The sequence below is a fragment of the Cupressus sempervirens genome, chromosome 5 (assembly GCF_028749045.1).
Source record: "Cupressus sempervirens isolate cs-2001-9-10 chromosome 5, ASM2874904v1, whole genome shotgun sequence".
NCBI lineage: Eukaryota > Viridiplantae > Streptophyta > Pinopsida > Cupressales > Cupressaceae > Cupressus > Cupressus sempervirens.
Genome location: NC_143122.1, coordinates 353423636 through 353429834, shown reverse-complemented (window position 1 = coordinate 353429834; position 6199 = coordinate 353423636).

The window sequence follows — 6199 nt, the reverse complement described above, 5'->3', positions numbered from 1 at the left end:
CATGAAAAAATAATCTCCTCTAAATTGGGATTTTCGTAGGTAATTCACCTAATACACCATGCTTACTAACTCAAACGGATTCAAAGATAGTCAGTGCCACAGAGTCAAAGTTGAGATCCAACCAAATCTGTTCAAAAGCCAAAGCCACTCACACTACTAAGTAGCACACTAAAGGGAAAAAATAAATAAACATTTTTTAATTCTTAATTTCCACGTGGGCTAGAAAGGAGGCTCGTGATTGGTCAAAATCCACAGCAGAGTACACGTGGCGTATGCTCCCATCCAACAAACGAAATCTCCAACCACCACAATAAGTCAAATTCCCATGTGTTACCACCACCACCCACAAATATTTGGTGAAGAAGTCGACAACAGGGAATCCACGACCCATACACGTGGGTGAATTAGAAGTCACCAACAGCATCCTGTGGACTCAAATTTCAGAGTGTTTGACAGATGGCAAAAACTTCAAACAAGAGTATTAATTAAATTCTCAACTTTCTCTTTTTTTGAGAAATTTCTGACTGTAAAAAATAGAATATATACCGAGGAAAATAGCATTTAAGCAATTAAAAAAAAGGATTTTAGTTTGCTAAATGATTTTAAAAATACATAGCACAAAAACTTTAGAATATGATCTTGGTTATTAAATGAAAAATTAATTGGGGGGGCGGGGGGAGGTTGAAACAAAGAAACTACAGGCTTACCCTACCAAAATAACATCATTGTCCTGAATTTTAAAATTAGACTGAAGCATTTCTTTGGTGCATTATAGAAAAGAAAGGACAAATTTAAATATGTAAGTTTATAGAGGAAAGAGTGAAATGTAAACCAAAAGTTTAAGACTATAAACATAGTTGCAGAGATAAAGCTAGAAAGAAAATACTAGGCCAGCGGTAGAGGTATTTATACCTGAGGATGAATGATTCACGGTATAATGTGCAACATATGCAACTAGGAAATATTCCAATGAGTATATAGTAACAAAAATATTCCAATGAATAAATAGCAACAGAATGATTTGAATCGATGTGCTCCAGATACCCCAATTGTAGTGACCACAATTTCTAGAGCTCTTTATAAGACACCCATGCTACAATCTTATGCATAGACCATGATATTGTTATGTTTCACCATACTCCTCTATTCTTGGGAACTTTGAAATTGATCATGATACCTAGAATTTGATGTTGGAGCCAAATGCATTTGTTTCAGACTCAAGGGTGAGTTTTATCTTCTGCTCATCATAGATATTATGAGGCCTCTTACTGAATAATAGGAGAACATAAGAATGAGCATTAAGCTATTAATAACAGAGTCCAATGTTTGTTGCTTGCATTCCATATTCAGGAATCTCTTTCAGTTGTGGCTCTAGAATAACATTGCAAAATGATTGTTAGAACTCGACGTTGGAACCAAATGCATTTGTTTCAAACTCAAGTGTGAGTTATATCTTCTGCTCATCACAAATATTCTAAGGCCTCTTATTGAATAGTAGGAAAACATAAGAATGGGCATTAAGCTATTAATAATGGAGTCCAATGTTTGTTACTTGCATGCCATATTCAAGAATCTCATTCAATTGTGGCTCTAGAATAACATTGCAAAAATACTAACCTTCAGAGGTGACTATAGGTTGAGTCCTCTATGTGATATGATGGCTCAAATGTTTATTTTCATCACATCAAGACTTCATTGATTCAGTTACTGTTATACTGGTGCAAGGGGAAGTTGATAATCTAAGGGACTTTGAAGTTTGAGTTCTAAACTTGAATCACTTGAGCTTGGAATTATTGAATTCTGGTTAGCAAATTGCAACACTAGGAATATTCAAACTTTGAAATATTTTCTAAGTCGGATCTATACTTCTAGATCGGTGTATTTGGGGTTCTTAAACTGTAAACCTGGAACTTCATGGTTTGAGGTTCACGTTCATAGTTCACCTCCAACTCTCTTTCTTCACAAAACATGAACTTCAAAACACACATTGTTAACAAAACCACTAGAGGATATGTGGCAATTTAGGAAATTTCACTATGAAGCTCAGATTTAAAATTTTAAAACTTGGGTGTTGAAAGCATGCTAACACCTATCACTCCCTATGTTTAGTGTAGGGCCATGCAAGTAGAACACCTCTTGGAAGAACAACTTAGACACTTGAGTTGCTTGGTATTCTTTGGCGATGACAAAGAAATGGGCATACTTGGTCAGAGGATCAACCATGACATAGATGCAATACTTTCCTTGCACTCTAGGAAAGCTGGTGATGAAATCCATCAAGATACTATCCCATTTCTAGTCAAGAATTTGCAACGACTGAAGTAGCCCCTCTAGTGAGGTGTGTTTAGATTTGTTCTACTGGCAAGTGGAGCATTCTCGTACATACTAGAGGATGTCATTATTAAGGCCCTTCCAAACAAACCTTTCCCAAATTTATCTATAGGTCTTCAAATGTGTTGAGTGTCTAGCCAAGGGTTAGTCATGCATCTCTTTTAGAATTATTTCCTTCATCTTGGGACTTAGATACCAAATAGATTATTCCCTTGAAGTAAATGAGGTCATCATCAACCTTATATCTGTCATCCTACACTTAACCATCCATCAATTGGCATGCAAATGTATTCTTGGAGTATTCAACCAATAAATGTGCCTTCTAATTTGTCAATATCTGGGACAATGAACATATGGTAGGTCTTCTTGATAGAGCATCAACCACCACACTAGTTTTACCATTTACATACTCAATATCAAAATTAAATGATTGGATTTTCCTCACCCTTTCCTATTGTTATTCATTCAAATCCCTCTGGCCCAAGATATACAAACTTGGCTTAGAAGAGGTATTGTCAAAACTTCGTCACTACATGCATGATGGTGAGCATCTCTTTGTCATAGATGGAGTACAATTGCTTCCACTCTCAAGAGCTTCCAACTCTCAAACATAATGGGGTGAAAATGTTAAAAATATAAAGTGGTGAATCAGTTATCCATCTATTAAAACATTTATCAACCTTATTAATCTTTAACCATGTGAGCAACACAATAACACCACATATGTTAACTAGGGAAACCCTTGATCAAAGGGAAAACCTCGATGGGGATGGTACCCACATAATGATGTACTAATATAAAAGTTCCTTGTAAGAGGATATGCCAAGTTAAGAGTCTATGAAATACATTCAGTACATATCAGTCCCTATTAGGAGACATTGAATCACTGTTAGGAGATTCCAACCCTGTTAGGAGTTTTGCCAACCCTGTTAGGAGTTGTGTAAGGTAGAAGGACCCACTATCTAAATAGCTTCAAGAGCAAGACCACTGAACTCATTTTCCAGCTGATCTCTATATTATTCCTTGCAAAATAATAGAATGAACTGTACTTGTACTTTCCTCTTCCTCTGTCCTATCAACCAGATCAATCTTCTATCTTGATCAAATCACTAACTTCGCATCCAATTATCCCTTGGACCGCTTACTCACATTTACCAAATACTATGCTCAAGTTCGCTTGATCTCAATCACAATCCATATATCAAATAAGGAAAATGTTCTTCCTTTATACAATGTCCTTAAAATAATTATTTGAGTCGGCTATGTGCCTTTCCCAATTAATTAAATAGGACCTCAATTAAGATAAACACTTATTTTGACAATCAAATATTACTATCATTTATAAGTAATCAATAATTATTTCACACGTGCAATCTGATCTCATACACTTCACTACGTTACCAACAAATTATCTTCTTCTTGTAGCTAACTTTGCATATCATGATTATATTCCTATTAAAAGATATAACACAAAAACATTAACCACTTCTTACTTGCTCTGTTTTAGAATAGTTTTCACCGAACATTGCATAACTCACGTCTATCTTCTTAACTTTTCTTGTGCACTTAACTACATACTCGGGACTCACTGTAGAACATGTTTGTAATCGCGCAATTCTCCAATTGATACCAAAAACTTGTACTACCTCAATCTAAATCTATTGCTCTACTAGTCTTCACATAAACAATACTATGTTGACATCAATGACAAACACAATATTGAATGCAACATACAATCTCATCAACTACCTCGGATACTTCCCAAACAATATCGTCAACATTCATTGCTAACAGACGAGCCTACATCAACACCACTCCAATGCCTTCTCTCGATGCATCACACTCCAAGGTGAAGAGCCAAGTGAAGTCGGGTAGTGTCAAAACCATATAGGAACTCATGGCTCCTTCAACTTGTCGTAGGTGTGTTGCACCCACTCATTCCAATGGAAAATTCCTTTTTTGTCAAATCTATCAAGGGTGCACTAAGGTGTGAGAATCCCTTCACAAACCTTCAGTAATAACTACACAACTCGAAGATTTTGCATAGATGCAAGAGATTCTTGGGAGGTGACCATTCCAAGATGGCTTGAACTTTCTCCTAGTGTACCTGAACCCCTTGGATGCCAATGATGTGTCCCACATATAGTATCTTTGTCATTCTAAACTCATACTTAGACCTTTTGAGAAATAATTATTGACTCTGTGATTTCCAAACCTCATCCAAATGCCTCGGATGTTCCTCCCATGTTTTGTTGTAGATGAGTATGCCATCAAAGAAGACTGATAGGAACTTGCACAATTGCTTGTTGAAAATGATTCCTGCATTTCTAAAAGATGGTCAAGCATTGGTAAACACTAATGGCATGACCAAAAGCTCAGTGTCTATAGTGGCAACAAAAGGTTGTCTTCCCTATGTCTTGTTCGCTCGTGTTGATTTAATGGTAGATGAATCAAAGGCCTATTTTGGAAAAATAGACTACGACATGTAATTAGTCCATCAAGTCATTGATCTTGGGGTTAGGATATCTATTTTTTATGCTCTTCCTCTTCGATGCATAGTAGTCCACACACATCCGGCAAGATGCATCTCTTTACTTTCCCAGCACTGTCGATGATGTAAAGGGGCTAGAACTAGGCCTAATCCATCCCTTGTCAAGGAGCTCCTAGATTGTTTTCGTTATCTCACCCTTGAACTTTTAAGAATGGTGATAGGGTGTGGTGATGATAGCTTGGCTCCTTCCTCCATCTCTATGGTGTGCTCAAAGCCAAGGTGCAGAGGTATGCCTAGTGGGTATCAGAGAATACCATGTTGTGATTGTCCAATACTATCTTAAACTCATCATCCTAGTAGAAGTCTTCTACCCCTATATAGATTTTGTGGAGATCAAGCAATGTGCTGCCCAAACAGCATCGTCATGTATGAAGATGGCCTCCATCTGTCGTGTTGAGATTTCCTTCAAGCCACCATTTTTCATTCCACTCGACACTACCTTTTTGTCATCCACCTCAAAGGAGAAATCCATATGCTTGAAGCTCCAAGTGCACTCATCAAGAGTCTCCATCCACTATATGCCCAATATAATCTCCATGACATCCAAATCTACCAAAAAGAAATCATTTGTTGCCCTATGGTTTCCCATGGGAATTCTTTGTTACGGGACCAAATGTATACATGACAAGAGATTTCCTCTTGCCATGTTGCTAGATGAGGAGGTATTGGAATAAATTGCAAAGAAACTAAAGGAGGTAAAGAAACAAAAAGTATGTTGGCTACACTTATAATTGCCATCATATGCTTGTCAAGACTAACCATTCTAAAAAGTGCCCATAAAATTTAAGCAATTCAAGTTGAGCATCAAGAACAAAAGTCGTCATGCCATATTCATTTGGGTGCCAAACCATGGATTTCATATTTATCCAAACCCACAAATATTTGATTTGGAAATTCATATTACAGAGTAGCAATTTGATATTGTTTAGTTAGCATATCAAAATAAAGCCCAAACCTGAATTCATTGTCAAAAATATGTCGTTGCAACCACATCATATGCCTTAATGCCTATAATTTGCTGCTTCATTCAAGCTTATGCATTTTTGAAAGTTTATAGATCAAGGCCACCATATATATATATATATATATATATATATATATATAACTAGAATACATGATTTGTTGGCGCAGAGGCAATTAAGAATCAAAGAAAGATACTAGAAAAGATTAATTTATTTATTAAGGCCTTTCTATATATATATAGAATACATGATTTGTTGGCGCAGAGGCAATTAAGTATCCAAGAAAGATACTAGCAAAGATTAATTAATTTATTAAGGGCTTTGTGGCACTAGAAACAACTATAACAATTTTTAT